The sequence below is a fragment of the Ambystoma mexicanum genome, chromosome 4p (genome assembly GCF_040938575.1).
Source record: "Ambystoma mexicanum isolate Mex_15411 chromosome 4p, UKY_AmexF1_1, whole genome shotgun sequence".
Classification (NCBI taxonomy): Eukaryota; Metazoa; Chordata; class Amphibia; order Caudata; family Ambystomatidae; genus Ambystoma; species Ambystoma mexicanum.
This window is the reverse complement of record NC_090927.1, coordinates 472,014,266-472,038,429: the sequence shown is the minus strand read 5'-3', so window position 1 is coordinate 472,038,429 and position 24,164 is coordinate 472,014,266. Positions and strand designations below refer to the sequence as shown.

The 24,164-nt window shown below is 48.6% G+C and overlaps 1 protein-coding gene across 3 annotated transcripts in view; it reads left to right on the top strand.

The window, feature by feature from the left end:
* Nucleotides 1-24,164, top strand: part of ASAP2 (ArfGAP with SH3 domain, ankyrin repeat and PH domain 2) — a 2,176,645-nt gene that overhangs the window by 926,532 nt on the left and 1,225,949 nt on the right. The window lies entirely within an intron of this gene.

Genomic DNA, 24,164 nt, shown 5'->3' with positions numbered 1-24,164 from the left:
CCTTGGACAGGGCAGGGGATCTGGTTCCACCCTGCTTCTGAATGTAAAACATTGTGGTGGTGTTGTCGGCGAAGATCCTCACCACCTTGCCCTTGAGGGACGGAAGGAAGGACCTGAGGGCCCAGAACACTTCGCGGAGTTCCAAGATGTTGATGTGGATAGTATTTTCCTCCGAGCACCAAAGGCCTCTCGCGAGGCGACCCCTGGTGGGCGCTCCCCAACCTTCCAGGGAGGCATCCACCGTCACCTGGTGGGCCGGGGCTAGGAAACCTGTTCCCGCTGTCAGATGAGCGCGGACACCCCACCATCGTATCGCCTGACGGAACGCTTCGTTGAGCGGGATCCTGTACCCGAAGCTGCCCGTCGTCTAGATCCAGTTGGCGTCGAGGAATTCTTGCAAGGGCCGCATCCGAAGTCTGCAGTGGGGCATCAGATAAATGCAGGAGGACATAATTCCGAGGAGGGACTTGATAGACCTCACTCTGGTCACGTCTGTGGCCAGTAGACGTTGCACCTTTCCTAGGATGGTCCTTGTCCTTTCCTCCGACTGTGAGGCCCGCCGCGCCACTGTGTCGAGCTGCGCTCCCAGAAACAGGGCGACTTGTGACGGGACCAGGTGGGATTTTGGAAAGTTGATGGAGAACCCCAGGTCCGTGAGCAGCTGGACGGTTTTCAGTGTGTTCCACGGCGAGCTCCCTTGTCCTTGCCCGTATGAGCCAGTCGTCCAGGTAGGGGTAGACATGGATCCCCTGCAGGCGCAGCCGCGCCGCCACCGATGCTAGGCACTTGGTGAACACCCTGGATGCCGATTTTAATCCGAACGGGAGGGCCTTGAACTGGTAGTGCCGCCCTTTGACCACGAACATGAGGAGCTTTCGGTGCCTCTTTAGAATAGGGATGTGGAAGTAAGCATCCTCCAAGTCCAACGACGACAGGAAATCGCCCTCCTCCAGCTGTCCCAGCAGGTGCTGGAGGGTGACCATCCAGAACTTCTGTGCCTTGATGTATTTGTTTAGTCGTCGCAGGTCCAGGATGGGACACCATCCTCCTGTCTTCTTCTTCACAAGGAAGTATCTTGAGTAAACTCCGGAGCCCCGAAGCCTCTTCGGGACGAGCTCGATGGCACCTTTCCTGAGCATCGCCCGTACTTCCAACAGCAGTTGAGGGACATGATTTTCCTTCCTGGCCACGGGAGGAGTGCGGGGGCACCTCTTCTGGAATTCGAGGGCGTGCCCCAGGGCCAGGGCGTCCAGCACCCAACGGTCGGTGGAGATGGATTCCCACACGCCGACGAACTTCGTCAGCCGGCCTCCCACCGGGGTGCTTCGGCGGGGGCCCGACCCGACGGTCGGTTCAATCTTGCTTGGAGGCTGCTTTGCCTCCTTGACCACCTTGGCGACGACGGCGGGATCCACCTGACTTGCCGCGTCCCCTGTAGGCATCCTGCGACGAAGACCTTGCCGCTTGACGGTACGTAGAGGAGCTGCTGCCGGCTCCCTTGGAGGCACCCTGTCTGCCTCCGGAGCTCCGAAAGGACGGCCGTCGCTGTTGGAGCACACCCAGTGCACGGGCCGTCTCCGTGTCCCTCTTGATCGCCTGAAGGGATTCATCAACCGCCTTGCCAAAATGGTTGTTCCCATCGAAAGGCATGTCCAAAACCTTGGTCTGAACGTCCTGACGGAAATCCGTGGCCTTGAGCCATCCTCGTCGTCTCAGGCAAACGCTGTTGCCCAACTGACGGAAACCGGTGTCAGCGATGTCCGTAGCCACCGTAATGGCGTGGTCCGAGGCAATCTCACCTTCCTGCAAGATTTCCAGGGCCTCAGCCCTCTTGGCATCCGGAAGGAAGTCCAACAGAGGGGTGATCTTGAACCACAACTCCCTGTCGTAGCGGGCTACGATGGCCAGGGCGTTGGCCGCCTTGATGGTCGTCGCTGTAGATGAGATGACCCGTCGTCACATCGCATCCAGCTTCCTACCCTCGCTGTCCGGAGGGGAGGTTGAAGTCGAGGCCAATGCCCCCCCCCCCGCTTTCTTCTTGGCCGCCGCCGAAACGACCGAGTCCGGGGTAGGTTGCGCCCTAAGGCACAAGGGGGCAGCGTCGGGGACCCGGTACTTCTTCTCGTACCGGTCCCTCTTTGCAGGAGCCGTGGCAGGGTTCTTGAGGAGGGCGAGCCCCTCATCCCAGATGTCATCAAGAAGCGGTACGGCGAGGACCGTCTTCCTTTTAGCCTTGTGCCGCTGGTAAAGGAACCCCTCCTTCTTTTCCTCGGGGCAGAGCTGGAAGAGCTCGGATGCCCTGGAGATCATTGCATGGAAGATCCAATCTCGTCGGGCGGGGACGCCTGGGCAGGGGGTGACGGGGGACACGTCCCGTCGTCATCCGTACCCGTCGTAGTCGTGTCCATGCCTGTATCATCCCAGTGGGTAGTGGACCGGGAGGAACGCGGAGAAGGCCGCAGAGGCGGGAGAGGAGGCCTAGGGTGCGTCATCCTCCTCTTAAGTGGTGGGCTCCCCGAAGGTCCTGGCTCCGGTTCCTCCGTCGGGTCTGGCTCAGGCTCCTCCGTCGGGGGAAGGGGCAACCTAGTCCTTTTTTCCGAGCATAAGCACTGGATGGCTGACAAAATGGGCGCCGAGGTGTCCTGCGGCGCCGGAAACGACGGGAGCGAGGGCTCTTGGGGAGCCTGGTCTGCGTCACCGTCGCCCTCGTCGGGCTCCCTCCCGATGGGCTGGGCCTCCTCCGCGACTTGGATGAGCTCCTCTTCAGAGGTCGTGTCCGTATCCACGACGGCCACCAACTCCGTGGCCCCCCTTTCCAACGAGGACTTCGTGGAGGTCTTCTCGATGGGCCTGAAAGACGACTCCCTCCGCGGTGGCAGGGAGACTCTGGTACCTGAGGGCGCCTCCACTGGCGTAGCCTCCACCGGCTGAGCCAGGGCCGCAGCGACATCCTCAATCGAGGTCTTAGCAGGGTGAATTAAGGCCAACGTCACCTTCTGTACGCCTGGGGCCTTCACCTTGCGCGGAGGTTCCGAGCCTCGCTCCCCCTCTGCTGGAATCTTCGAGATCGACCGGGGCCTCTCCAGAAGCTTCGCTGGGTTCTCGGACTTCCTCTTATCCGAGCCAGAGCGTTGGCTCGTGGTCGAGGGCGCCGGGGAGGGTGCGCCCTGTCTGGCAACCAAGGAGCCCGACGGTTCGGCGCTCCCGGTGCCCGCGGACTCGCTGTGCTTAGCCTTTTGTTGGGCCCCCGTCGCCGGAGCACCCTCATAGGACTTAGAAAACCGCTCGGACTTCTTTTTCTTCTTCTCGCCTGGCGGGCTCTTACCTTCCAGCCAGTTGGCGAGACGGAGGTGGCGATCCTTCATGGTCTGCTCCGACATGTTCCCACAAAACGTGCAGTCCTTTTCCTTGTGCGTCTTGTCCTCATGGAGACAGTAGAGGCATAACGAATGCTCGTCCTCCTTGAAAACGTTCTGAAGCTGGCATCCAGGGCAGGTCCTGCATAGCTTCCCGGGCGTCGAGCTCCCTTTCTCCTGGGCCATGTCCGGGGTAGGCCTCGGAACTTTTGGAATCCTCCAAAAGCGTAACTCGACGAAATCTTCACCCTTGAGGGGCGTAGAAACTCCGAAACGGATCCCTGTTGATCGGAAGTAGAAACGGTGGAGCTTGAGGCTCTTATTATTAATTATTATTATTATTTAATCGAAAAAATGAGATCTCCTGAACAAGCGCGAAAACGCAGCAAAAGCTCGAGAGCTAAGCACGAGGACTCCCAACACTTGAACGTGCGGTAAAAATCTGAGGATGGCTGCCACGGGCGGGGCTTAGGGAGAGGGCAGTCATTGGCTGGGGGCAGTATGACCCAGAGACCAGTGATTGGTTACTACTGAGAAAGACAGATCAGAAACTAAACTGATACTGATTTTTTCTATACCGAGGATTCCCGGCCTGACGACGGGGAATATTCATGAGCATGTGAATCCATGCCAGACCCCATGCTGGAGAATCTAAAATCATATTCTCAATTTCTCATACCTTGGACTTCGGCCCCCCAATGGCGTTCGACAGCGGTTTGCGGCCATACCAATGGCATTAGGGGCTGTACAAATGCAATATAACATTTGGTTACTTTCCAGTGCCTTGATTTTCTTCCGTTTTATCCACCCGGCCTTTTATCTCGTTCAAGGATGCATGAATGTCCCCTCTCATGGCTCATTTCTCCAGCATCATACTAATGCCTGCTCTTGTCGTGAGAGCCTCCTCTGGTGATGGCTGCAACCTCGTCCCAATCCCAGTGTTCCTGTTTCCTCCCTCCGTTGTGTCTCTTCTAAATCTCTGAAGGCTCACACCTACTACCACTTGGTAACAGATTGAACAGCTGTAGACCTGCTGTGTACAGTGAAACCAATTTACTTCATGGTGTGTAACCCGCCTTGCTTGTTCAAATATTCCCTTTGCTCCATTCAATCACATTGCAAATATTGTGTTTATTCATACAAATTCGTACATTTGAGGCAGTGTTTGATATCCGCCATGACATGTAAACGAGGCTCTTGCTGCCATGCAGCCCACTGCCTGGAATCTCGGTACCTCGCCTCCACTGCCTATATTTACTTGTATCAAAGGCTGTTCCACTGTTTACTTATTGCAGCGGGTGCGGGGTCGGGTGAAGGTTGTGCCGTCTGCATTCTCCTCTGGATAGCTCCGAACCAGCCTCGCGATCGCTAGCCTCTCCCCCTGCTGCTAGACGTCAGCTTCAGTAGTCGCATAGTGCGCCGCCGCTCTCTCACAACAGTGGGCCCACCCCTCTGATGGATGCGCGCTCTCCCTTAAGTTGACCACCTCTCCTGCCACTGTCACTGTTGTAGAACCAGGGATCTACGTTCCTGGGTTCGCAGAGCATGTGTGGGGGTCCACTCGCTTCCTGTTCTCACATCATTACAGCACAAAGGCTTGAGATTGGGGAGTATACTTGACTGCGCTTCCTGGCGCTCTCTATGCCTGCATTTTTAACTGAATAGATGCATGTTTGTTTTGGAAACTTGTCACAGATGCTACATAAATTAATCGGAGTATCAGAGGCAGTTCAAGGGTTTTTATTTTTATTTGTGGGGCCTAGGGCTGTCCCTCTCTCTTTGATCCGTAATTCACCATCCTCCCTAACCAAGGTGTCAAATGTTGACCCGACAGTCTATAAGCTGTTTTATGCTAATGATGGTAAACTAAGATGCTGACTGTTTAAAAACCCTGAGGACTTACTAGCTATCCCTCCTCTTTCCAATTAATATTGATGTAATGGGAATTGGAATGGTGCCTTGCAATAACGATGTTACCTCTTCCTTATCCTTCTGCCTCTTTATGATCAGTCTCCCTTCCTCCCCCCTTTACTCTCTCTCTCTCCTCATAATCCTCACTTTCACCTTTTGATATTACTACTCCCTCCTCCACTCTACTACTCTCCTATTCCACTCAACTACTCTCCTCAACCACTCTGCCACTCCACTCCACTACTACCCCCCTCCGCTCTACTAACACCTTTCTTTCACATGGTACCATTAACTTCACAAACACTCTGGTTTTCTTAATCAGTCGCCAAACAAATATGCATGCTCACAATGCAGAACCACTTTCACTCCTAAGTCAATGCCTCACCTGCTCCAGAAGCTGCCTCTCGCTCCTTCCAGTCTCTTGGTCGTTCACCACCTATGGCCTTACCCAAAAAATCCACATGCCCTATATCCCATACCCTGCTTAAATCCCATCCCCTGTGAGGATTGGACAACTTATCCTGGCCAATCTGGCCCCGTCTTCCCTCCCTGGGGTGTGTTTGTGCAAATAAAAATCTTGAGAAGGGGGCTAAGCCTCACCCGCTTTATCCATGCATGCTCGCTGCATACCAAAGATGGCGGCTTAGGAAGTTCAATGTTCTCATTTGTGTTCTGGGACCCATTCCCGTGTGTTATCCTTAGAAGTTAATTTGTGAAGGATCATTTCTCGTTACCCTTTGTGTCCCTGGTGGTCTCGGTGACCTGCCATTTGTTGCGCAAGCTCGCTAGCAGCTGCATTGTCTCGCTGTCTCCTTTTCGCCCTCCCCCTGTGTCCCTTTTGTTTCCCCACTCTCCCCCCACCCTCTCCCTTCCCCATTAGTGGTGCACTCCTGCAGCAGGGTCTCTGCAAAGCTGTGGTTTCTCTTTGCAGCTTTTCTCCTCCCTTTCCTTTTCTGGTATCTTTTCTTCCACTCTGCCTGTGTGGTTCTGATGCTGATTTTGTTGCGAGGCTTTTGCTATTTACTTTCTGCTCTGGGCTGGTGATCTAAAAAAATACACGCTGGAAAGTATTAGGGGACATGAAGCAAGGCTGGAGATGAGGGTCTACAAACAAACATGCTGACACAAGGGTGGGACTGACTGTGGACTTCTCCTTCGTAGGCGTCCCACCCCTGGCTGAAAGGGATTACTGTGCCCTTTTGACAAGGCCAGGTTATTAACCGTATCGCAAACTAAATTTCCTTTCTGTAGGTTTATGGGGGGAAAAGTAGTGAATCCCATGTTTACATTTGTTTTGATGCTCAGAGAAGTGAACAGCACAAAAGGATACATTCGTAGTTTGCATAATTCAGGATTGCATTTATTTGGTCCTCCACCAGGCAATCCAACTGGTGCATCCTAAGAGGATACACTGAATTGGCTGCTTTTGTTCCTCGGGGACCAAATTACCCAAAATCAAGTACTCGAATTGGTGTGTTTAAGAACCCTTTGACAGCATTGGCGGATATATTTTGTATTACACACACAATATTGCCACTGCTGCCTCCTGTTTGATTGTAGATTTAAAACCGTTTTATTGTGTGTGTGTAAGAGTTGGGGACGTATATTAGAGATGTTCATCCTCAATGGTAATCATTAGATATGCATTTGCTGCCTTGGCAAAGGGATTGTGTATTGCATAGATGTATCTACATAGGAGAAATGCGAAGCTATTTGTAACAACGATTTAGGCACGTGTTAGAACACAATTCGTTTTTTTACTCCATTATCTGGTATGTCATTTGTCGTCCCATCGGGCCATACCTCTTTGATTGCATTCTCACTTTGCTCCTTACTTCAACCCTGCCAGTCGTGTTCTAACCTGTAGCAAAATATTTCCATTAATTGTACCATTTTCATTATCCATGTCCGCCCTAATGCATGTTCTCCACACTTCTGCTTTTACAAAACCATCTTTTAATCTCTCCTGATAATACACATATTCTCCTTTTAACCTTCTTTGGTAAAAAGTTCACCTGGGCTTTTTGGGCCCTCTATTCTTCCCTAATCGTTACTGGGTGAAGCTTCAAAAACCCTATGACTGTCTGGCCTTTCCTTTGTTCTCCACAAAGTACTCGTCTGCCCTGGAATCGGATGAAACATCTTTCACAGTATCTTCTTAAACCTACCCCCTTCAGCTTTTTTTGTGTTGCTTCCGATTTTGATGGAATCTGTGCATCACTTATAAAATCGCCCTTCATCACTTACACTTCTTTTCCCATGATGACTCATATCTGTCATGGGTTCTGAAAAAAGGGGACATTTCTCTCCTTCTCTCGTGCAAATTGGTTTTCTCAGCCTGTTAATCTCTCCGGCACCTTCCTCCCAACCCCATTCTCCTGTAAACACACCTCTGCAATCTTCAAAAGTAGCTGTCCAAAGACCTTGTAGAAGGCAGAAATCTTAGTGCCAGATTCCTTTAACTCATGAACTGCATTATCAATCTAGTTTGCCATGGAGAAAGCTACGTAAAATTTAAAATCTTGTGCCTCACTAACTTGGTGAATGCTCTGATTTGAAGGAAAAAGTAAGCCTATAAGTACCTACCAGGATTGTACGATCTGAAACTTCAGAAATCGTTCTTCTGGAGATTGTTTAATCTCCAATGCAAGTACAGCAGTTAAATCTCCAATTAAATGCTATTCAAGTGCAAATACTCACTAACACATCACTGGGCTTTCTATTTTTGATTAGGGCGATCCCATCCCCATGTCAGCTCTATTTGTGGCTGCCTGTCATATTGTCGACTTCAAGAATGACCAAATTCCTCATATTCTCACCCCCATCGGGTAGCCTGAGAAGTTCACTTTTTGATACTTGCAGTTTGTGGAATTTTTAAACCTTGATGTGGGGATTGACTTTGCTATATACAAGGAGTTAGGCTTGGTTGGCAACAGGAGTAGCAACTCTTTTAAATTTCACAGCAGTATCTATGCAGTGAATTTACCACCATGATCAAGCACCATAGTGTCACTTTATAGTCCAGGATTGCCGCTATTATCTAGGTCACACAATGGGAAAATTACAAAACTTTAACAAATCTAGCTCTGAAGCAGTATGTGGCGGTCTGGATATTCGTAATGAAGGGTTTACATTCATATTTGTAGTCCCATGTTATCCCACACGCATACTGTCGCTTCAGTCAAGTTTAGTCGAATTTCACCTTGTTTTATTATTGCACTTTATTGATCACTGTGTATTATGGTATACATACCTAATCGATAATGTAATTATGTTTTGAAAAATGTACCTCTCTAAAGTCCTTTTTTTGGAAAAAAGAAATTCTATGCGCCTCCGTTTTAGGAAAAATAAATGGCCGCATGGGAGATTTGAGGATATTCGCAATAGAGGTTACTCACTGCATTTTAGATGCGTTGAGAAAATGAAGGGGAAATGAGGTTGCATGAAAACTAACTGCACTATTTTGTATTTTCACAAAAAACATTAACGTGCTTCTGTGCCTCAGTGGATTACATTTATAATTGGTTATTTTTAGCAACAAGCAGATTGTCTAAAATGCATTAAAATTACAGAGCTTCTTGTGCTTTGCAGTAGTTTAATGTATTGTTTGCACTATACTGTAACTGAAGAATCTTTTTCTTTTTTCTAAAATGCTTTTACCTTTTCTGACCGAAGTCTAGGAGAGTAAGTGATTTACTTTAATAGTTCTTCATGCAGCTGCATGTTTTAATTTAAATGACTTTGAATCTCCCGTGTAGCAGTAGTTGGTTGTTCAGTGTTGAAATAAACTGTGTACTGTGCATATGGTCGCTTTCATGTTTAAATTGACCTTCCATTTGACTCCTGAATAGTCCTTTTTATAACATTAGTACTTTTCCAGTTCTGTTTTTTTGACTCTAGTATAATGTCTGCTTTATTAATAAGTAGTGAATGGCTTTTAGACGTTTTAGGAACCCGGTCTTTGTAGCATTGTATTATTACGTCACATGGTCAACTGACTGCATGAACTTCATGTGTTGGTCACTACAAAGGGGAATCATGTGTTTGAAACGTTACCTTAATTTCTACTTTACTTTCATTACTAAAGCATGCAATTTTCAAACTTGGACTATATGCCCACTTAATGTTGTCACAATATATGTTCATGATGTATTGGCTGAGATAGTATACATTTCAAATCATTATTGGCTTCACAAGTATGAAACACAATACCACAGCAGATTTATGACATCGACCTGAAACTGGGAGGGTGGCAGAAGCAACAGTAAAGTATTGTTGGTAAACATTGTTATTTGTTCTAACTATTTTACTTCTCTTTATACAAGTATTCCAGTCTTAAATTAGCAATCCTCTGTAGCAGCTTTTCTTTCTCCAAACCAAGGGAACGTCCTTTGCACTTTGAGAAGACTGGTATGCTTTTGCACAGTATGGAATAAAGCAATTTTGCAACCAGGGCCATGCATGGCCTCTCGTTTATCCAGAACATGCACTTGCACATGTTCCCTTCCTTGGTGCAGAATATTTTCTCTGGGGGAAGGTGAATCCCTGCAGAGTCTATTTTCGGTTTCTTTCTTTGTGCACTTTACATTTTTTGCAGGCAGGTTTCTCTTGCCTGTTGACATCTTCACACTTATTACTGGGCTTTCAGTTATGTCGCAGTTTACCAAATAAAACAAATGCTGGTCATGCAGTTCCCATATTTGGATAGATGTTCCTGTCAGGTATGTTTCTCCATGTTGGATTTACTACTTTCTCCAGCATTGGATCTTTTATTGATTCACAATCTGTATGAAAAGTCCTTCGTCAGACTCGGAATTCTCAGTAAAATAGATCAGTTTATTTTTAAAATTGAAAATGCAGTCACTTTAGTGCTCCAGTAATAGTCATTGTGGGTCTTAGTACCCCCTAGCCAAATAAAAAGGGCTTCCTTAACTTCACCCCTAGAGGCCATCTTCAGATGTTATACCGCATGTTATGTGCTGGGAGTCCTCAGAAATCTCTCTCGTAGTTCTGATGTTTGTTCTGATTTGTTGCATACATTTTTCATTTATTCGAAAATTACGAAGAGCCTTGATTCCAGCTACGTCTGGGGTTGCTCCTGTTCTGGTGGTTGTTGCCCCGTTGGAGCGCATTTTATGGGGCGAGGCCTTCCTCCATGGCAGACACCAGAAACGAGAGTCTCTTCGAGGCCTGTGCCAGATGCAGCCTCAAGAATATCTACGTGGAGTATCTCCACTATGATTGTCTCTACTGTATATACCCGGCACACGCCACCCAAGATTTCTCCATCCGTCAGTCGTTTTCTAATAAAAACCTCTGGGACTGCTACCAGAGGTTTGTGGTGTTGCTCGACGATGCCGCCGTAGACTCTGACTCTGCTTCGGTCCGTAGTCATGCCTCTCTGACAGAGGAGGCCCTTCCAACGTACTCCCTCTTCCAAGAGCTCAAGATCACACAAGGATACTTCCCATGGGAGAATGGCTAAAAAGTTCAAGTTGACCTCAGCTAGGGATGCCACAGCATCGACCTCTACAACAACGTTGATGACTACCTATGCGTTTTTGACAAAAAAGCACTGCTTGTCCACGATTCCATCTACGACAAAAGGGAAATCTTTGTCGACTACTCAGAGCAAATCTTGTGCCATGACTGTCGATATTCCGCAAGGCCAAAGGTTCCACTCAGTCGACCTCGCCTGCTGCCAATTCTCAGTACCAGCAATCGCATGTCTCGTCAACAATTACCCCTTCCTCATTGTCCTTGGCAGGTGCCCTGCAATCGCCTTTAGCACTGACTGCCTTACCCAGCCCTCTGTCCTTTTCCATTAGCCCTTGGTGTGACTCCTGCTGTGCCGAGTAAGTCAGCGACCATGCCTGAAGCGATTCTTCAGCACGGCCTCAACACTGACATCGAGGAACCAGCAGTGTTTTTTTTAGGATCACGATATCGAGGTTATACATTCTAGTCCTAAGTCGGCCATGCCTCCCCCTAAAGCGGTTCCAGTTCAAGTAGGTCTGCCTCCTGCCATTCCAGCTGGCCTACTTCCAAGCCAGGTTCTCCATCCAGTGGAGCCACCTAGAGACATCTCCATGGACATTTTGACCACTCTGCAGTCCTTGGTGTCCGAGCTACAGCACAGGCTGCCTGTTCCATCTACGCCTCAACAGCATGACCCATTTTCAACAATTCAGTGGTTGGGTGGTCTGGATTTTCATGTACAACACCACTGCAATGTTTTATGTCCGTAAGCAGGGTGGCACCAGATCTGTCAGCAGAGGCCCTGGCTCTGTGGTACTGGGTGCTGGATCAGGACATGGGGGATGCCTTCACAAGTTCCTGTATGCTTTTTATCCAATTCCCCTAGTGGCTCAGGTATTGTTTTCAGACAACAGTGCAGACCGATCTTGGTGGCCCCAGCCTGGCCAAAACCATTCTCGTACTCTGACCTCCTTGCCCTGTCTTCTGCCCCGCTGATGAAGCTACCTCCTCTGTGGTATCTTCTATCCAGCAGTGAGTGCGCAGTGCTACACCCTGATCCTGCCTCCCTGAAGCTGACGGTCTGGCTCCTATGCTCCTACAGTTTGGGGATATTCTGCTTCCACAAGACTAGGGACATTCTGGCAAGTGCTTGCACTTCTTACATGCTTGCCTGTTACAAGAGTAAGTGTCACGCTCCGGACCAATCCCAAGGTCCAGAGAGGGACCTGGAACGAGAAGTTAGCTGCCTGGCGCAAATCCAAAATGGCCCCCGGGACTGGATCCGTTGACAGGATCCAATATGGCCTCTAGAGGGCCATGATACAAGTTTCCCTGATGGTCTAGTGGTTCTCGGTGGGCCCAGGGCTATATAAACCCCGCCCTGGGCCACACCCGGTACTTAGCGTTTTCTCCGGCTGCTAGCATGACGCTTGCCTGCCTCTGGAGCTCCTCGTGGGAATCCAGCTCTGCACTACGTGTCAAGACATCCTGAAACCAACTTTGCACTACGTGTCAAGACGACATGAGCAGCATGGACCCACCCGGCTCGAAGCAGATCCATTGGAATACTCACTGGAATGAGTGCTGACCGCAGACTTCTTCCGGCTCGGTTTTTCTTCACCATCATCTGGACTCGTCTCGCGCCTCTGCTCTTTGCGCACCGCAACATCTAAAAAAAGAGACAAAAGACATAAGGGTAAGCGGATACCGTTTTAACTGTTCTAATCCCGCCCACCACCCGAGCATACTTACCAAGTGTTAGGCAGAAACCTGTGCAGTTCCCTTAGGGACCACTGCAAAAGATTTAAGACTACAGGTGTTGGCAGTAAACCCACTTGGTAGCAGTCTGTACCACCCAGATTTATCCGGTAGCTGTGGCTGAGCAGTCAGACTTCCCTCAAGAAGAGTTAGGCAGTATGCAGAGTATACACAATAGGCACTCGGGTACAATAATACAAGCAAACACTGACCAGAGCTTTGGTATGAAAGTATATAATTATTTATTTAAAAACACACAGTTGAAACACTCCAGCACTCTTTTTGTAAAATATTCTAAACACAGTTACTATTGTAATATATACACCCCTTTTTCCTTATCAGATAAGTCACAGTAAAACACCACTTATTTTCATACAGAGGTGAGCGCTTAACTAGAGTGCACTCCGGTAAGTTTGTGAGAAAGGGAGGGAAAAAGACAGAATATGAAAAGGTACACCACTCTAAGATTCAGGAACACTGTTAGCAAGGCAGAGAGCAAAAAAGTCACTGGTGAGCCAAAGTCCAAAGGCTGGACCCACTCGTAGAGAGAGCAGAGCACAAATGCGCCCAAGATCACACAGTTACACTATGCTTAGAAAGTCTTGCAGAGGGTTCAAAAAAAGGGTGTAGAGAGGCTTTAAGAAAGTTTAGCCAGGGTGTCCCAGACTAACCCAGGTTCGAAAGCCGGGGACTAAATCTACCCCGTACAGTCGGTAGCAAGGGAAGCCAGGCGGGACACGGTACCTTAAGTGGGAAGGATCCTCCAGCGGTGGCAGTTGTTCCTGGTAGTGGGTGCAAGTTGCGTCATCGTCCAGGGGAAGAGAAGATCTTGACTTGGAGAAAAGATGAAGGTCGTTGCACTACCAGGGAAGAAACCAGCCACGCAGTTTTCCGGTTAAAGGTGGTACCTTTGTTTCGCGGTCGTGGTAAAATGTGGTATCCCGGTTTCCGGGGTGCTTGGCACGGGCAAGGCGGCCACGAGGTACGTCGGGAAAGCGAAAAGACGGTGAAACTGGTTATCCCCACCAGTCAAAGGAAGAAGACTCTCCGGCGGGAGATCTCCTCTGTCGTTGGGAAAAGTGATGAGGCAGTCCAGCAGGGCTCCACCGGTGGTGGTGTCGTGGCAGGTCCGCTCAGCTTCTCCCTCGTCGGATTCTTAGGTCCTGTGGCGACTTCTGAAGTTCCAGTCCCCAAAGCCCTGCTTTTATGCAGCAAACCCCCATTCACTCAGCCTAGCTGTCACTCAAACATGCTAAGTGGTGAGCCGGCCGGCTCACCACTTGGGCCAATCAGGATGGAGTGCGACTTGAGTTGCCTAGGCAACTCAGTCCAGGGTGCCTAAATTCCCCTCCTAAGTACCCCAGACAGAGTGGCACCACTTTGGAGGGCTTCTGTGGAGAAGCCCGCCAAAAAGTGGAACAAAGGGCTCGACTTGGGTTGGAGTCACAGAAGAGAACACAAACGCCATTTTAGAATCAAGTTTTGGCAAAAGATACCAACCGGAGAATTAATATTAATTAAATAAACCGGCGGTATGTTCGAGGCTACCGTAAATAATTAAATAAAGATAGTAGCCTAAAACAATGGGAAATCCCATAGGAAAATATTCGCGGTTGAATATAAAAAGTAGTATCCACTGCCACCAGCCAAAACTCGATCAGGGGGGGACGGAGACGTGCCCCCTCGACTAACAGACCCTGGGGCAATTGAATTGCCCCAGCCAGTACGTCCACAATATGATGGTTTGTACTGGTTCTGTTCAGAATTTAAGACTAGTAAAGTCAATGGTGACTTTACATGCCCTGGGAGACAGTAGTCAGTCCCAGGGTATGGAGTCTATACTGGGGGGTCACTATGACACCCCGGTGTCACTGCACTGAGGGTGCTGTGTAACACACATCACAAAAACACATGAAGCCCTGTGGAGTAAAAGACTTCATAGCCCATTAAACACATCTAGATTCAGAGAAACACACTCAAATCATGCCCAAGAGTGAGGGTAAAAGAGTCTCACTCTTGGCAGGAGAAAAAAATAAACCCCAAAAGTCCAGCAAAGCTGCTGGGGGACTCACTAGGTAGGAAATTCAGCCTAAACAGACAATTCTCCCTAACACCATGTCAATTGAGTGCATGGAAGACGGTGCTGCAACCTCCGTCGATCCTTGAACACCGCGCATGGACGGCAAAATAAACAGAAAGACATTAACACTTGGAACATTTACCCATACGGGAAGGGTGGATTGTGGGTGTCGCAGCTGGACTGGACATTCCATTGACCTAGTGGAGCAACTAGTCATCCACCTCGCTTCAGTGAGGGAACTGGGGCGAATCATAACAGAAGTGGTAGAAGTCTCAGTGAAGGAAATTGGGCCCCAGCATAACCACTAATTTGAAAGACATTGGCGAAGACGCCGGGAGGCACAACGCAACCAGCCTTCCAGATCACTCCTGCCTCTCTGACCACTGGGTGTTTGGAACCTGCAGTAAGCAAGGGGGAGGGAGAGTTTTGGGCAACATCCGGAGGTGTGTACAGATCGGACCAGGCACTCCTGCAGGGCCCCAGAGGTAAGCGTTACAGTAAGTGGAAACAGTTTTCCTGCTGATGTGTGCACAACCTAAAGACGTCCTACCATATCTGTTATCCTTGGCTAGGTCAGGTCTGGCGGATACACCCATCAAAGTGCAGCTTGTAGCAGTGTCACACCATACTTGTTCCTCTTCCACACATTCTCTGTGGGCTGTGATGGGACATAAATGTGAGACGGACAAGTACATCGTTTTCTCACAAGTAGCCATTTTATTAAATAAGGGCTAGACAAACGCCGATCTTTCCCTAACCTAACATGGATTTTCCTACCTGTCAAACTAAGGCTAAAGGAAAATGATCTAATATCCAAAGGTATTTGTCCCTCACACTCCTACATACACCAAAGTAATACAGGGATTAGTTGGCCATTTAAACTCCATAAAATAACAGTTACACTTAAGCAGAACATTTGTAAACATGAATCCTTGTGACCTGGGGTTGAATTCCCCTTCCCCAGTTTCAATTCAGGATATTACAAACCACAGTCCAAAATCAAGAAAGTTATTTTCGGGGGGCGCTGTTGCGTGCACTCAAGATGGCAGCCTAGGTGCGGAGCTCCTCTCCGGCAAATATCCTGAGCCTGCTAAACATCCTAATTTGGTGCTGTCTGGGTCGCACAATAGTGGTGTAGTTGTGACCGAAGACCTTGTACCCTGCTGGGAGAAAACCCAGACGAAATCCCCCAAGATTTGCCATAGAAAACGCCAACGCATCAGGCGGGAAGAGGCGGTCGAAGAGCAGCACCGTGGTGAGGCCAATCTACACCCCGGCTGTAAAAAACCCACAGGCCCCATGTGCCTGGCTGTAGGCAGGGCTCCATGCAGACACCAGAAGAATGTGGCAACACTGCCCTCCTGCATTCGCCGGACACCGCCTCCACATAATCTAGTAATCATGACCCTGCAACCCTGGGCAGCGGCAGTTAGAGCGGAGGCATGTGACCGGCCTCCCAGCCATTGCACGGCTGCTTTGCGTGCCAAACACTCGATAAGGGCTGAGACTGGCGGCCGCCCTGGGATGACACTAATGTGAATCCTCCCTGACCCGACTCGTCAAGCCGGAGAGCGGCGCGCAGGGGACTACTGAACCGACGGCAGCATCGGGATGCCCCAGCCGAAATATCCATATACAAGGTGAGCGGCTGTGGTAAATGCCCGTGGCTCGATGCCCATGGATCCGTAACACAGGTCGCCCCGAGGCACCTTTTCACTAGGAGGACAGCTGCAGAATACAGGGAGACAACAGCTCCTGTACCGAGGCGTGCGTGACCCGGGCCGGTACCCGGCGGCCGAGTAACAAATAATTGTGAACCACGTGTGCGACACCGGAGATCAACAGGTCCACTGTGGCCTTGGCTGCAAACTGTGTTGGGGTGAGCACGCGAACACAACCTCCTCCGAAGGACACAATTCCGAAGCTGCCATCCAATGTGCAACCCAACAGGGCGAGTAAACCCCTGCAGCAGTAAACAATATCTTATAAGCTAACAAGCCCGGGCGGTCTCACACCATAGTGCTGCATCACAGTACCTCCACAATACTGCGGGGGATGTGTTACAGAGGAACTAAGCACCGTGGTGGGGTGGATTTTTACCCAACTGAACCCGAACATTAAAGCAACAGGTAAAAGATCCCTTGCGCTACAAACTGCATTCAGAACAGGACGTGAGACAAAACTCTTTTAAATATCGCAATGTTAGACAAAGTCATAACTGTTGGTACGTGGAAGAGCAGAGCCCATCCAAATGATACCGCAGTACCTGGAGTGATCACTGCAGTAGTGTATACGTCCTGAAACGCAATAGTCCATTCTACATATCCTACATACAGCTGAGGAAAGCGCAGACCCGACCTACAACTAGCACACTGCGATCCGATGCACCTGATTTGCACTGTTCTCCCCCCACCCCCCATTTAAAACGTTGCTCCATCCACACACAGACCCAGGCGGAAAACTGTAGAACAGGAGGAACACCCCGATCCACACCCACGGTGCAGATTGGAACTCAGGGTGATCCATTAAACCAACATACTTGGTGTCTCAGCCTGGAACCTTTACACAATGGCTATAGGCGGGTTGTCCGACACCTACGCCTGACGCACACCGGCGATGCCAAAAGGAGTGGTCTCAAAGAAAAAGAAAACGGGACCGATGGACTCCTACACAAGTAGTCAATCCGCAGACACAATGCCTACACCACCAACTGAACCGCCTACAGCAACATCGGAATCCGCTAGATATGAACAGCTCCTCACCACGGTACAGAGTGGGTGCATGGCGGTCAATGTAAAATTGCACGACATTGTAGTCTCCATCAGCTCCTTGAAAGCCCGGGTCGAGAAGGAAAGCACGTGAGTGACGGAGGCAGAAGCTAGGATCAGCAATAACGAGGACTCATCGGGCAGAATACGCGCTACATCACCCTGCTGAAAAGCGAGATGAGCAAGATGCGTGGAAAATGCAAAGACCTAGAATCCAGATCCCGTCGCAATAATATCTGTATTGTAGGAGTGGCGGAGTCTTTCTGCAAAGGGCCCATGGAGACACATGGAGTCATTGTTGAAGTCCCTATTTGGAGATGATGCTTTTTCCAAACACTTCCTGGTTGAAAGAGCCCACCGCACGCTAGCCCCAGTGCCCAAACACGGTGCCCCTCCTTGCACCATACTTGCCAAGCTATTTAATTTCAGGGACAGGGACACAGCTCTCTGACTGGCAAGGCAAATGGGCCCTCACAGATACGAAGGGGATAACCTCCCGGTCTATCCTGATTTTGCAGCCGGAATACAAGCCCAAAGAAGATCATACGATCAGGTCAAGAAGCAACTTCGCCTACGCCAGGTCCCATAACATGCTTTAATTTTTCCAGCGAAACTGCATATTCAACATGGAGGACGTGCACACTTCTTCAAAAACCCTGCAGCAGCCATGGATTACATTGAAGCTATGATCCCACTGCCCCCACAGAGACAAAGACTTGATCATAACAGACACCTGGAAACCCGCAGAAGATAGTCGAGACTCGGCCGAATAGACATGTTGGACACAATATCCTTTTCAGTATTTGCAAGGCATGATAAGTTGGGCGCGTAGATGGCGTCGATAAACACTGGTATTGTTGACCGGATGAGTGTGGCTCCACTATGGCAGTCGTGGACCACGACACACGCACCTCTGGAAAGTTCCAGAAGTTATACAATGGGTAGCGTCATCAGGTTTAGGTTGATGGCGCGGGTGAGTGTGGAGGGAGGGATGGCGGAACGTTCTACCATGGGCATGTTGCCAATACATGTTGGGAAAGGTCTAAGGTTAAATGAAATGGTTACAGGTTTAAAACCAGAGAGTTGTAGCGCGGCAGAAGTGGCCCGATCGGCTGTATGCTATTATTTCATGGGGGATAACGATCCTATAAATGGCACATAACACTCAGTTACATAAAGGGCTGTCCGTAAAACTGGTCTCCTGGAACGTGCGAGGGCTTAACAACCCTATTAAGGCCAGGAAGATTGCAGCCTATATTACACGACATAATGCCAAGATATTACTACTACAAGAAATGCACGCAATCCAAAAGGGGAATTCCAGTTTTCTAACTAAATGGGGTCCCCTCAGATATGGTACAGAATACTCAACTCAATCCAGAGGGGTCCTAACCCTTATACACCCGTCACTGGGCTTTTGATATCAAAAAAGTATAATTGATGTACACGGCAGGCTTGTTTTAGTGTGGGGAGAGATAGCTGGCCACAATATAGTAATTGTTAACACATACAGGCCGAACATAGATGACCCAGAATTTTACCTTACGATACTAGATAAACTGGACATGGGAGTAGATACACAGGTACTATGGGGTGGAGACTTTAACATGATCCTTGATACATCACTAGATCGAACTACTGTAACCCCCCCCCCCCCGAGGACCCACACAAGCTGCTTCCACTCTGAGGCAGATTATGACCCAACTATTCCTAACTGACCCTTGCCCTGCCCTCCACCCAATGAAAAAAAAAAGAAGTTACTACAGTGGAAACCAGCCTAATGGGGCTCGAAACTGAATACAGCGCTACACACAAGAAGAAAACTCTTTCCGAAATGCACGCAACGGTGGGAGAATTTTATGAACTAGCAGATAGAGAAATCCTTTATATAGCCACCTCCACTAGAGCCCGCAGGTATGGTGAAAGCAACAAAGCTGGGACATTCCTAGCTAATATGCTTAAAGCTGAAGGACACCGTAGCCCAAATACCAGCATTCAAGCTCCAAAAGGGGAGGTGGTTAATCAGGAAGGGGAGATAAATACTACATTCGCTGAATTCTACAAAACCCTATACTCCAACTGTGAGACCAGATCCACAGAAGAGATCAATGTATACCTTTGGGACATAAACCTCCCAACCATCGCACCCGAGACACATGCCGCACTAGACACACCAATAACATTAGATGAGATCACAGCTGCTATAAAATCGCTGATATCAGGTAAGGCCCCCGGGTCAGATGGCCTAGGAGTGGAACTCTACAAAGAATTCCAAGATGAGCTAGCCCCCATGCTCTTAAACGTATGGGAAGAGGCAATGGAACGAGGTACACTCCCCGCATCCATGCGAGAAGCAGTGATTACAGTGTTCCTCAAACCTTTCATCCAGCGCATGACCTGTCATCATATAGACTCCTTTCACTGATTAACACTGAAGCGAAGATTTTTGTTAAAGTACTCGCAACTAGACTACTTCCACACATGCTATCCCTCATCCATCCAGATCAGGCGGGCTTCATCCCCACTCGATCCATGGCATTAAATCTGCAAAGACTCTTTGGAGTGAAGGCCCAGATCAAACCGAAAGCAGATGCAGTAGTTGCAGCCTTGGATGCCGAAAAGGCGCTTGATTCAGTCTCACAGGCCTACCTGTTTTCTGTACTTAAGCGGTTCGGCCTGGGTGGTTATTTTCAGAAATGCGTCCGACTGCTTTATACCAACCCAGAGGCACGTGTACTCACCAACCAGACAATCTCTAATCTCTTCACCCTGGGCAGAGGAACCAGACAGGGATGTCCTTTTTCCCTGATACTATTCGCCTTCACAATTGAACCAATACGTCCAGTAATTTCACATACACAGGCGCATAAGAATGACAGGACCCCCACAGTTAATTTCCTTGTATGCAGATGACCCCTTATTATATATCCGCGACCCCAGAGCCAATTTGGAACCAATAATGACAGATATCCACAAGTTCGCTGAATACTCTGGATGCAAAATCAATATTTCCAAATCGGAATTGTTCCCCTTAACCCCCCCAGCCGTGCAAGACTTATCGGACATAGGCGGATTCAAGTGTGCTCCAACCCGGGTTTGTTACCTAGGGGTAATGGTATCCAAAGACAAAAACATACTATACACAGACAATTATGAAGATGTACTACAAACACTAACCACTAAGCTGCAATTATGGACCATACTCCCTATCTCCCTATATGGCCGTGTTGTGCTCCTGAAGATGGTTGTCCTCCCAAAGCTACTTTATTGTTTCAGCAATATACCTATAAGGCCTGGCAAAACCTTCTTCAAGAAACTGCAATCAATAGCCACCACATTTGTATGGGGCAGGGAAGACTGCAAGAATGAAATGGGATAAACTTACAGAACCATTTACAAACGGCAGTATCGCAGCCCCAGATTTTGAGTCATCACAGGCACAATTCGCTGAACACTAGTACGACCCCAACGAAACAGCTCCACATATATACCCATTGAGAAATTTGCAGCCTCCCTCCTTGATGTCCGATCAATCATCTTTAATCCCCATCACAGAGACACCTGTGAATTTGACTTTGTCAGTGCCACTGCACACGCGTGGACCAAGATATACAAGAGAATTGAGGTGGAAAACCCATACGACCCAGAAATCCCCTTGTGGAACTTCCCTGATATCAAACCCACATCTGATAAAACCTTACGGGACCCAGCCAAACAATTCAAAATGCGGGATATATTCCCAGAAGGTATATACATCGATCTGAAAGACTGTATTGACGCAATGGGAAATGGGCAATTCAGGCGATTCCAGTTCTCCAGCATGGGGTCTGGCATGGATTCACATGCTCATTAATATTCCACGTCGTCAGGCTGGGAATCCTCGGTAAAGAAAAAATCAGTATCAGTTTCGTTTCTGATCTGTTTTTCTTAGTAGTAACCAATCACTGATCTCTGGGTCATACTGCCCCCAGCCAATGACTGCCCTCTCCCTAAGCCCCGCCTCTGGCAACCATCCTCAGATTTTTACTGCACGCTCAAGTGTTGGGAGTCCTCGCGTTTAGCTCTCGAGTTTTTCTACAGCGTTTTCACGTTTTTTCAGGAGAATTCCTAATTTTTTCAGTTTAATCGAGCCTCAAGCTCCACCGTTTCTACTTCTGATAACGGGGACCCGTTTCGGAATTCTTCTACGCCCCTCAAGGGTGAAGTTTTCATCGAGTTTACAATTCTTGGAGGATTCCGGAAGATCTGCGGCCTACCTCAAGGACATGGCCCAGGACAAAGGGAGCTCGACGCCCAGATCCAAGCTGTTCAGGATTTGCCCTGGATGCCAAATCTCCAACATTCCCTGCAGAACCCCCTACCCATGAATGCATACGAGCTATAGTAGCGACGGATGGGCGGAAAAAAGGGGTCTCAGTTCTGTATAACCTAATTCAGTCACACACTACTTCTCACAACACTGTAAAAGAGATCTGGGAATGTGACCTAGGCGTCACACTGAATGAAGAAAAATGGCTGATACTGTCAGCTCACTAAAACCGTTTCCTTAAACTCTGGTCTGAGACTAATTCAATTCAAAGTACTTAATCGGTTACATTACACCCCCACTAAACTATCTAAATTTGTGGAGGGATGCATGGGGAACTGTATGAAATGTAATTCACCTGACGCAGGTTCATATCGTATGTATTGGTCATGCCCCAAGGTAGCAGCGTTCTTGGAAGAAGTTGCGGAAATCCTGGAAGAAATTACAGCTATCCCACCGACCCCCTCCCCGTTGAAATACCTATTAGGGGACGATACCAAGCAAGCCTCCCTACTGATGTTATTAGATTTATCTGTTGCCTTCGACCTGGTGGACCATAACATCATGGCCATCAGGTTGAAGGTAGCTAACTTCTCACCCAGAGCAGTCCAATGGACCTCTACTTTCCTTAAAAACCAGGTGAGTCGAGTTTTCTATCAAGAAGCTGAGGCAAAGCTCATTGAGATCATGTACCTCGCCATGCCTATATAATTGTTCACGGTACCTTTTTTTTACTATGCTAGCCCACGAGGGGGTACATTTTACAAATTACGCTGATGATACTCAGTGTCTGATCTCCTTGTCGGGCAATCATACACAGGATGAAATTTTGATTAATATGATCTATGGTATGATCGAGACCTGGATGGTGCATAGCAAACTTGCCCTGAACAAAGGTAAAACAGAGCTGCTGGTCGTTGCCCCCCCCCCCCCCCCCCCCCCACATGATCCAGAAATCAGGCCCTATGTATGACCGCTTTGATATTGGTGGGATAACAATTATTGCTTCAAAGAAAGTCAAAACACTGGGGGCCGGCCACCTTTGATCAACATCTTACTATGGATCCTCATGTCAGTGGTATTTTGTCTTCATGTGCTTATTATACAAAATTACTTGCACACATTAGGCCTCTCATATCAAGCCAAAGCAGAGACTCTGGTCCGAGCAATTGTGGGATCAAGGATAGATTACTGCTTTAGCTTACTAATGGGCTTCAACAAATCTCTTTGTAAGAGATTGCAGGTCTTGCAAAATGGCGCTGTTAGTGCCGTAATGGGCCTTTCTCGGAGAGATCATGTCTCTTCTGCTAGAAGGGCTCTTCACTGGCTCCTGATCGAAGCAAGAATTTGTTTTCGCCTGCTGGTCATCACGCAAAAGTTTAAACCGGGGAAGATGCTGGGTTATCTCCAAGCTTTGCTAGTGACTAAAACCTACAGTAGAACATTAAGGTCAAGCAAGCAGGATCAGTTGATGATACCCAAGTGTAGAACAGAGAAAGCCACTACTGGAGCCTTCTATGCGATTGTGCCATGGGCCTGGAATGACCTACCATTAGAAATCCGCTAGAACCTGTAATTTCACCCTCCTCCGTGACAACCCTTTTCCCCTCTGTATCCCTCAATGCCTCTATAAAATTTCACATGACTGATTTCTTCAATTTGGCTACCAGCAGCTTATTAACCTTATTCCCTTTAGAATAAAACAAATTGTTTTGTCTGCAATATCGATTGTTGTCCTTCCCAGTCAGGTTCACCTGCAGAGCTTGCTGGGTCACCCTGAGGTCGCGCAAAGATCGCCGACTGCCCTTCAATATGTACTCCTTTTCTTTCATGTGTACTACCCTCTAGTATTAACTGTTACCTACACGCTTTTCCCCCATGCCACTGATTGCTCAATAATGACCCCTCGAAGTAAAGCCTTCCCAGCATCCCGATTTGTTCGAAGGTCCATGTCACCTCTGTCATTGTCCTGGAAATAGTCTTTTATGGCATCCCCTCTGCGGGCTTTCAGGCCTATGTTAGACAATATCATGTTAAGTCTCCAAGGGGGCTTAACCCGGGAGGCTGAGTGGACCAAGTCTACTGTCAATCTAAGGGGAGAATGATCTGAGAAGGCCTTTGGTTAGATATCTACCCCTTTAATGACTTGAATAAGTGTATTAGAAACCAGGAAAATGTCCAATCTGGAGAAACCCTTATGGACGGCTGAGTAGAAAGTAAAATCTCTTTCGCCAGGATGGGGGAAACGCCATGCCTCGATCAGCAAGTGTTCATATAGTAATGTTGTCATGGCATAGAAGTTACGTTTGTCTTGACGGTTAGGGGGAACAAGGATTTGTCAATCACCGGGTTTACAGCACAGTTAGAATCCCCACCCAGACTTAATTCACCTACTGCAAATTCCGCCAGTGTGTGTGAGAATCCCACCAAAAGTTCAGCCGGCTTATCATTCGGGCCATATATGACGGTCAGGGTTACCTGGCGGCCATTCATGAGAGAATTGAGCA